Genomic DNA, 11,246 nt, shown 5'->3' with positions numbered 1-11,246 from the left:
ATGTAGTCGAATTAAGTCGGGCGATGCTGAGGGCATTAGATTAGGAAATGAGACACTTAAAGGAGTAGAGGGGTTTTGCTGTTTGGGAAGCAAAATAACTGATGATGGTCGAAGCAGAGAGGAAATAAAATGTAGACTGATAATGGCAAGGAAAGCGTTTCTGAAGAAAAGAAATCTGTTAACATCGAGTATAGATTTAAGTGACAGGAAGTCGTCTCTGAAAGTATTTGTATGGAGTGTAGCCATGCATGGAAGTGAAACATGGACGATAAATAGTTTGGACAAGAAGGGAATAGAAGCTTTCGAAATGTGGTGCTACAGAAGAATGCTGAAGATTAGATGGGTAGATCACGTAACTAATGAGGGTGTATTGACTAGAATTGTGGAGAAGAGAAATTTGTGGCACAACTTGAAGAAGGGATCGGTTGATAGGACATGTTCTTAGGCATCAAGGGATCACCAATTTAGTATTGGAGGGCAGCTTGGAGGGTAAACATTGTAGAGGGAGACCAAGAGATGAATATACTAAGCAGATTCAGAAGGATGTAGGTTACAATAGGTACTGGGAGATGAAGAAACTTGCACAGGATAGAGTAGCATGGAGAGCTGCATCAAACCAGTCTCTGGACTGAAGACAACAACAACGATAATCTTCTAGCTTTACCCGTAAGTTATCAGTGAGCCAGGTGGATTAATATGTAAGTAATTGCTGTGTATTTATTTGTATATTTAAATAAATATACATGAACAACAGTAAACCAACAATGACTCTAATCCTCGTTAACTTAAATTGCAAAATTTTCGGGAAAGCAAAATACTATGATTTAGTAAGCCTAAATATTCACTAACTCTTACTTTCTGAAGTAATTATATGTGGCTCACCAGTTCGAGGAATTCCAATTTTGTGGAGTAACAGTGCTAAAGGGACTTGTACAACACACGTGTTGAATCCACGAGCCACATTTTCGCCCAACAGTCTGACGCAACCAGGAGTCTATTGCAACTTTCCAGCAGTTTTCCGCATTTTTTGGAAGTTTTCCAGATTTTTCTCATGTTTATTTTTAATACATATGTTCAATTAAAATACTATAAACACAGAAGGATTCTAATTCGATACATAAACAAATGCTATGAAACAATTTTTATTTTTTCAAGTTTCCAGATTCGTCTCCCATGTTTATTTTAAATACACATATTCAATTAAAATACGATAAACACAGAATGTTTCTAATTTAGTATAAAATCAAGTACCATGAAACAGTTTCTATCTCTTCCACTACAGTCTACAATACAGATTAACGCTTCGGGCGATTAACAACGCAAAAGCTTCCATAAACGCTCATCAGAAACTGCATTGCCGAAAAAGGATGGAACTGCAGTGAAGAAAACGAGGGCTGAAACAGGAAAGAGAGGAGGATTGGACTGTGACGTGCCATCAATTGCGTGATCATTAAAGTCGGCGGTGACTCGCTTGCTCGTGAATGCGAACAGAAATCGGCCGTGACCTCATTTTAGGAACCATCCGCTGTTCACCCACTGCTTCTAAAACCGCTTTTACCGATCAGAAGTTCAGTTATTTAACATATACACAACTTTGTCGGTACATAAAAAATGAGCAGGAGTAGGCAGTCTGATGCGAAGCCTACACAGTTCTAACAGAATGGCGGAGAAAAGAAATTTGATTCAAGATTGCCAAACGTAACGCTGAGAAAAGGTGGATAACATTACCTAAGAATGTTTATTTTAAATTCGTGTCAGAAAAATCAATATAAAGATAAAATTACCTAAGAGAGTTACATCGCATGACCCTAAAAATACGTTAGAAATGCATTCAAGTTCTTTACTACGAACTAATGATGGATGCGGGCCGCTATATTAATGGTTTTTAGAAGAAAGAAAAGCGAGAAGTAGCAGGTCGATATGGAAGAAGAAAGTGTTCGAGTAATACTATGAAGAGCTCAGAATTATATGAACATGGTAGTCAAAGACAAATTTTCATTTACTGAAATCAGTGGGAAATATTTATTTGATCTAATGTCAGAAAATGTGAAACACAACACTTGTCATCTCATTTTCAGAAAAGTATTACATTTACATTCCAGTGTGGCACTAGCAGTTATACGAGTATGTCGATACTATCGGACAGAAGTAGTGATAAGAAGATTAAAGAAAAATTAGGATACTGAAATATAGTTAAAACTGTGCGCTGGACCTGAGCTTCAACCTAAGACGTCGCGAGTCGTACTTGCATAGCTCAGTCAGCAGAGCAGTTGCTACTGGATGGCCAAGGTCCCAGGTTCAAGTCTCGGTTCGACACACAGTTTTAATCTTCCACGAAGTTTCAAATCACCGCACACTCAGCTGAATATCAGAAGATCTGTATGCTATTTGTGATTCTCGAAAAATCCTTGTATTATACAGGGTGGTCCAGTGGTAGTGACCGGGCCAAATATCTCACGAAATATGCATCAAATGAAAAACTACAAAGAACGAAACTTCCCCTTCAAGCTAGACAAGTTTCGTTCTTTTTAGTTTTTTCGTTTGACGCTTATTTCGTGAGATATAGTGTCGGAAGGTCCATGCGGCTTTTCGCGGATGATGCTGTACTATACAGAGAAGTTGCAGCATTAGAAAATTGCAGCGAATGCAGGAAGATCTGCAGCGGATAGGCACTTGGTGCAGGGAGTGGAAACTGACCCTCAATATAGACAAATGTAATGTATTGCGAATACATAGAAAGAAGGATCCTTTATTATATGATTATATGATAGCGGAACAAACACTGGTAGCAGTTACTTCTGTAAAATATCTGGGAGTATGCGTACGGAACGATCTGAAGTGGAATGATCATATAAAATTAATTGTTCGTAAGGGGGGGGGGGGGTGCCAGGTTGAGATTCATTGGGAGAGTTCTTAGAAAATGTAGTCCATCAACAAAGGAGGTGGCTTACAAAACACTCGTTCGACCTATACTTGAGTATTGCTCATCAGTGTGGGATCCGTACCAGGTTGGGTTGACAGAGGAGATAGAGAAGATCCAAAGAAGAGCGGCGCGTTTCGTCACAGGGTTATTTGGTAAGCGTGATAGCGTTACGGAGATGTTTAGCGAACTCAAGTGGCAGACTCTGCAAGAGAGGTGCTCTGCATCTCGGTGTAGCTTGCTGTCCAGGTTTCGAGAGGGTGCGTTTCTGGATGAGGTATCGAACATATTGCTTCCCCCGACTTATACCTCCCGAGAAGATCACGAATGTAAAATTAGAGAGATTCGAGCGCGCACGGAGTCTTTCCGGCAGTCGTTCTTCCCACGAACCATACGCGACTGGAACAGGAAAGGGAGGTAATGACAGTGGCACGTAAAGTGCCCTCCGCCACACACCGTTGGGTGGCTTGCGGAGTATAAATGTAGATGTAGATATTTGGCCCGGTCACGGTCAATGGACCACCCTGTATAAGATGCAGTAAATCGTTCGAAATTCTAAGACGACCAGGGGTAAAGTGTATGAACATTCGACAAATGTACATTCCTAATCAATCTCAGTGAAAAAACTAAATGTGAAAATGCTCTGTTCGTGTATAAGCTGATATGAAGACAGCATTAATTGTCCTTTCTTTGGCAGCGATGTGAACAATGATTATATCTACCCAACGGATTGTGGGTTTTCCTACAGTTTGTTTTCCTTCCACATCTCTTTCCAAACTTATTCCGGCTGTCGTTGAAGCTCTAGCCTCTTTACATGCCCGTACTACCGTAGTCTGAACGTGCTGATTCGGTCTAAAAGGGCTGTGTTACATGTCAAAGAAGTAAATTTCTTAATAGGGATGAAGGTGAAAGAGGAGCAAATACCAATGGTAAGATTCGCAAATGAATTGGTCGGAAGTAAGGTAGATAGAAGAATTGTCGAATGGAATGGACAGTATACTTAGCACAACGTAAGAGTAGAGGATAAAGAACAATAACCATGGCTTAATATCGAAATTGAGGCAGACACAGTAGTTGAAGTAAAACAATTCTCCTGGATGGGAATAAATTATGCAGTATAGTCAAAAAAAGAATTATATGACAAGTAGGTTAGTGTAAGCGAATATTATTTTCTTCAACGAAAGAGAACTACTAGTATCAAATATGGAACTGAGACAAAGGACAAAGTTCTTTACACAAAATCTCAGTTTGCTAATACGTATGCTCCTCTATCGCATTGCCGTTATCGGAAGAAACTTTAATCATTCAACGATCAATTGGGATAACTGCAGTTTTGTAGATGGTGGTCGTGACAAGATATAATTCGAAATAAAAATTAATGCCTGCTCTGAAAACTACCTGAGACAGTTAGTTCGGAGACCTACTGACAATGGAAACATACTGAATCTAATGGCAACATACAGATGTGATCTGCTAACGATGTCCACGTTGAAACTGATAACAATGACTATTAGGAAGTAGTGTTGACCAAAGTAGAAAGGGGAACTAAAACAAATAGGAAGACAAACTCGTAAGTTCGGTAAACTAGTTAAAGAGGTAATAAGTCACATTGAGGAACTAGAAACATTTCGCTTTACAAGAGGAACAAGGAAAGAAATTTAGGGTTTAGCGTCCCGTCGACATGGAGGTCATTAGAGAAGAATTTAGCTCTGGACAAGAACGTGTAGAGCAACGGTGGCTGAAGTTTCGAAGAATAGTTGACCAAGCACTGTATACATATGTACATAGCAGAATAGTATGATGCATGGTATACAGTTTCTGTAAAAGAGCTTCTAAAGAAACAGCAGCTACAACACAATATGTGTAAAACAAGGATTACAGGTGTCGACAGAGAAATGCTAAATGAAACGTGTTTGGGTGTAAAAGGCTTTTGGTGACTACCTAACAATATTATCGAAAGACCTCTCACAAAACTAAGACAAATTCTAGTCATATGTTACGGCTGTCAGTGGCACCAACGTCTGTGTTCAGATAGTCACGGATGAGACAGGAACAGAAACTGAGTTTATCAAAGCAAAAGCAGAAATGCTGACTCCATTTTTAAATGTTATATATGAGTGATATAAAAATTGTAGTGTCAGTGGCGTTGAGAAACGCATGTACTCTCTAAAACTGAACCAAACTACAGAGCTGGATGAAATCCCTGTCAGACTCTATACAGAATTTGCTGCTGAGTACCATAAATACGAAAGATTCCCGGAAAAAAAACCACTGTGCCCAATCATTAGAAGAAAGCACAGTTCACACGCGTCTACAAGAAGGATGGGAGAAGTGATCTAAAACACTACCGTCCAATATCTTTAACATCCACGTGTCGTAGAATCTTTGGACATATCCTGAGCTCTAACTTAACGAACAAAATGACCTTCTCCGTGCCACCCAGTATAGATTCAGAATATATTGGTCATGCGAAACCAAACCAGCGGTTTTCTAACACGACACTCTGAAAGCCATGCATCCAATCAGTTATACAGATGTAATATTTCTTGATTTCCGAAATGCATTTGGCTCAGTACCACCCTCACAATTATTATCGGAAGTATGACTTTATGCGACATCAACTGGACGGGGGGATTTCTTGGATGGTGATTTACGGACAGCAATAGGCGTGCCACAAGGAAGTGTGTTGTTCATGCTATATATTAATGAGCTTGCAGACAATATTAGAAGTAATTTTAGATTATTCACAAGTAATAGTGTTATCTACGCTGAAGTACTGTCTTAAAAAAATTCCATAAATATTTAATGAGATACTGATAAGATTTCTAAGTGGTGCAAAGATTGGAAACTTCCTTTAAATGTTTACTTGCGTATAGTTGTGCCCTTCAGAAACTGTAGTATCGCATGGCTATAATGTCAGTGATTCACAATTACATAAATACATAGGTGTAACAATTAATAGAGATATGAAATAGAACCATCACTTAGACTCAGTCGTAGGTACTGTTAGTGGAAAAATTCGGTTCAGTGATAAGATTCTAAGAAAGTGCAATCACTCTACGAAGGAGACTGCTTGCAAAACACTTCTGACAAATGCTAGAATATTTTTCAAGTGAATGGGATTCGCACCAAATCGGACTAACACGGGAATCTGAAAGTTTACGAAGAAGGAGCGCACGAATGGTCACACTGCAGAGTGTCGCGGGGATGCTGAAGAAACTGAACTGGCAGACGCTTGAAGATAGAAGCTAAATATTCAGAGAAGGCCTCCTTACAAAATCCTGGAGAATTACAGTGGTGTGTAAATTAATTGGGACAAGGCCATTAAACTTTAACTGTACACGTTTATTACTATATGTGTAATAGAGTTGGTAGCTTACTGAATATTAATAACTAATGTGCTCTCCTTTTGCTTTAATGAGCTGTTGAACACGTTGTGACATAGGTTAGACCAGGTTAGAGCAAATGTTTCGTAGTTCATCGTCTTGAAACCACACTTTTCTCTCGTTTACTAATAGGCGTTCTTTTGTTGAACAGCCCATTTTTCCAAGACGTCTTTTCACAATACTCCACGAATTCTCGATGGGATTCAAGTCTGTTGAATTAGCAGGCCACTGACGGACGTTATAATGTTGTCTCCTTCCAGAAACGTCCTGACTGTTTTCGAATTGTGACACGGGACCACATAGTGTTGAAACGTTCCTCCACCACTTGCAAAGGTCTGTAAGAATGTCACAATCCTGCGCATAAAGATTTCCAATTTATCTGCTTGAATTCATCATGCTATTAACTAGAACTAGTGCCCAAGTGCTACTTGCAGTGAAAAACTCCTAAAACATTTTTTTAAGAGGGGGAAGGGAAGGGTCAAGTTGTTCAGTTCTCACTACATCAAGGGTGTTTCGCCTGACAATAAAATATTACTTATCACTGAAAATTACAGTTTCCAGTCACTGGATGTCGGATATTTATATATTTCGGACTATGCGAACGCTTCTTAACGTTTCGTACCTGATTAGGTTAAAACGGAACCCTTATAGGATCGTTTTGTTGTCTGTCTTTCTGTCCGACTGTTAAAAACCCTTTTTCTCAGAGACGGGTTGATATATCACATTGAAATTTATGTCACATGTTAAGGTCAATAGGCCCTTGGCGTTGTAATAAATGTAAGCTTCTAAGTCAACCCAACAAAAAGATACGGCCACTTAGATAACATATTTTGATACTCGTAAACTCACTTATCGTAAGGTATGGGATGCTTCCTGTTGGCCTAGAATCACGAAATTTGGCAAGAAACAAAGTTTCAGAGTAGAGTTAAAGGAAAAAATCCTAAAACTGTAACTCTGTAATTATATCACACAAAAAACTTTTCTGTCATTTGTTATGAAACTGCCTATCTGTCCGTCTATTAAGACCCCTTTTTTTCCAGGAACGGGTAGATGTGTCAAGTTGAAGTTTATGCCACATACTAAGGTCCCATGACGGTATAATAAACGTTAGGTTTCAAGTCAATGTAATCAAACGTTACGGCTACATACTCTGATACTCGCAAACTCACTCATCAAAGCCTATAGGATACTTCCCGTTGACCTAGAATCATGAAATTTGGTGGGAAGCAAGGTTTCACCAAGTAAAGAAGAAGTTCGAGGACGGGTAATTTGTAGCTATATCTCGCGAAAACAGTATTTCCTTTCTCATTGTGTTATCCGACATCAAACTTGAAATTAAAACAATTAGTAGTTCTGCATTCAGGCTAACTAGGTCGCAAGTCAAACATTAGAGAAAGAATTACTATATAGCTCATATGACGAGTTTCGGAATTTGTCCATCATCAGATATGCAAGAGCGATTACTACACGTAGATATGGCGTTTCAAGTTGTATGTGAAACAAACATTCGCAGACTGTATCTTTATTCCTCTCACAATCAAGAAGCCTATGGCTTACCCTTGAAGAGTCAGTTTCAAACCCAGTACTCGATAAATCTCTGTAACGGTCTTAACTTGTCTTGTGAGCATGAATTCTACTGTTCTAAGTAGGATTTGGCAATTCTAGGGGGATTTTTCATTTTCGTTCACATCTCCCTTTTCTCTTTGAGACAATGAGGCAGTATCACTGTAGGCCGTATTAAGTTTTGAAACACTGCCGGTATATTTTCTCACATCTAGAACAGAGGCAAAGTCTCTTACAGCCGTGGATGTGTGTTCATGAAGTGCAACTATTTTTGTCCACTTCTTAAGTTAGATGATTATAATGATCACTTTAATAGTAATACAATGTTTCCTGTCGAGACGACAAAAGTAACACACGCTGTTGCTACACATACAAGCTCTCAGCTGAACTGGAGGGGACCTACAATTGTTGTTCATAGTCAAGGCAACAATAGTCCGCCAGGAGTCCATCAAGTTGGTTGCAACTAACCACCTTTAATTCCTTACAAAATGAGGTTGTCCCAGTTAATCTGCACACTACTGTAGCTTTAAGAGAAGAATCTAGTGGTATACTAAAACCCGGAAGGATTGCGAAGACAACATTAGACACATTGCAGCGCGGACAGAAGGGTTTCAGGAATTATTCTTTCTGCACTCCATACGCGAGTGGAACGAGATGCAGCCCTAACAACTGGTATAACTACTGTATAACTACTGTATAACTAACAAGTAACTACTGTCATGCACTTCACAGTGGTTTGTAGAATATGGATGTAGGTGCAGAGTTCTTATAAATACCTGAATGGACCATGTATGTGAGTCGAAACTGTCACACACCGTCTTCCTTTTTTTAGAATGATGCGAAAAAGGAATTCACTCAAATATAAAAATAGCTGAATACTGTGCTACCAGTCCGTTTTAGCTTCCAGTTAACACTGCATTAACTCCAAAACCTCAGTTCTGTCACATTTGATATGCAGATGGAAAACGAGTCTTTCTTAATTTAGGTACACTGACGGAAAAGAACCACAACACCAAAAAATAATTAATGTAGATTAATTAAATTTCGGAAATACATATGTCTAGGTAACATATTTAAGTGCTTAACATTGCAGGATCACAGATTAATGTAAGTACGAGATACGCCATTGCAAATGTGAAAGGATGGTACATTAATAACCGGTGTACACGCCAGAATGTTGAATGCAAGAATGAAGACGTGCATCATTGTGTTGTACTGGTGCCGGATATCAGTTTATGGGATGAAGTTCCACGCCCGTTGCATTTGGTTGGTCAGTACAAGACGGTTAACGCTGTTTGTGGATGACGATGGACTTTTCGTCCGATGGTGTCCCATATGTGCTCGATTGGAGACAGATCTGATGAGCGAGCAGGCCAAAGCAACATGTCGACACTCTGTAGAGCATGTTGGGTTACAAGAGTGGTATGTGGGAGAGCGTTATCCTGTTGGAAAACACTTCCTGGAATGCTGATCATAAATGGCAGCACAACAGTCCGAATCACCAAGCGGACGTACAAATTTGCAATCAGCGTGTTTGGGATAGCCACGAGAGTGTTCCTGCTGTCGTACGAAATCACACCCCAGGCCATAACTCTAGGCGTAGGTACAGTATGTGTACCACACAAACAGGCTGGTTGCAGTCTCTCAAGTGGCCTCCGTTTAACCAACACACGGTCATCACTGGCACTGAGCGAGAATCAGCTTTCATCAAGAAACAAAGCAGCACTCCACTTTGCCCTCCAATGGGCTCTCGCTTGATACCTATGAAGTCGCAAATGGCTGTGGTTTGGGATCAGTGGAATGCACGCTATATGGCGTCTGGCTCGGAGCTGTCCTTGAGAAACCGATTTGTAACAGTTCATTGTATCACTGTGGTGTCAACTGCTGCACACTTTGTTGCCACAGGTGCAGTATGATGTACCAGAGGCCTACGCCAAACACGATGGTCTTCCCTTTCGGTAGTGCCACATGGCCGGCCGGAGCCCGGTCTTTTTGCGACCGTACAATGCCGTGACCACCGCTGCCAGAAATCATGTACAGTGGCTACATGCCTTGCGATATTGCAGAAGGAACATACAGCTCCTCGTAGCCCTGTTACACGACCTCACCCAATCTCAGTGAGGTGTTGATAACGGCGACTTTGTCACCTTAAAGCCATTCTTGACTAACGTCATCTCAGCTCAACGATAACTAACGCTCATGACCGTTACAACACGTATTTAAAGCAAATCTGATTTGCACCCTCTCATTGACTGTCGCGACATTTGAACAGACATCATCTTTCAGATGTAGTAATACGGCTACCAACTTTCGTTTTGTCGCACAACTCCTTCTTGGTGATGCAACTTTTTTGCGTCAGTGTGTTATGAACTACCGTAACACTTAATAGGTACTGCGCGAAATGGCACAGTGGTTAAGATACTGCACTCCCAGCCTGGAGGACAGAGATTCAAATCCATGAGAATTTAGGTTTCTCGTGCTTTCCCTACGTCATTTAAGACAGATAACTGGATGGTTCCTTGAAAGGGACAAAGTCGAATCTTTTACCTTGTCTGCCTCGGTCCGAGCCTTGACTACGCCTCTAATGATCTCATAATCGAAGTGATGTTAAATTCTGTCTCGTCTCCTCCTCCTCCTGCAGGTAATAAACTTTGTCAGTAGCCTATTGTGTCTTAGAACGTAGCTGCAGAGTTATCTCACTGAGGAAAAACATTGTCGTTAAAAAGAAGTCAAGAAGAATACACAGAATTCAGTTTGACAATAGCATTTAAAACGAATTTATGCACGACTGTATTTTGTTACCCGTGAGTATCCTGGAAGTTTTTAATACTGCACTAAACCTAACAGCAAGAATGAGACTCTAATGTAGACGCATACAGAGATCTTTACTTTAAGCCGTATGCAGACTACTACTGTACATAGCGACGAGTTACTCACGCGACACAGGTTCGTACTTCCATCGTGGCTGAGACTCTCCTTCTGATTCGTGCTGTGGCGGTGTCGAGCCGGAGCGCGCGTTCTGTGCGTGATGCCTTCGTTACCACCGCCTCCAGGGGTAGCGGGATTCAGAGCATCCAACGGTGCTGTCTCTTCGACTGTAAATTGGCCGCCAAACGGTCCCCGTTCTTGTTATCCCAGTGCTAATACCGGCTGCGTTATATCGACTACAGTCTCTTCAGTTTGACAAACGGTAACTGAGAATACGTCGGAAGCGAAGATTTTCGTTACCACATGCTTTTTTTTAATACCGTTGCTTCTCGATGGACAAAAGTTCTGAATCTCTTCTATTCTTGATCATTTACTTCGCAGACAATTCGTGAATCTTAAAAGAAGTTCATTGTTTCATTACAGATCAAAGACTGATTCTGTTAATATGT

This window comes from Schistocerca serialis, chromosome 7 (genome assembly GCF_023864345.2).
Source record: "Schistocerca serialis cubense isolate TAMUIC-IGC-003099 chromosome 7, iqSchSeri2.2, whole genome shotgun sequence".
In the NCBI taxonomy this organism is placed as follows: Eukaryota; Metazoa; Arthropoda; class Insecta; order Orthoptera; family Acrididae; genus Schistocerca; species Schistocerca serialis.
Note: the sequence above shows the minus strand (reverse complement) of the source record.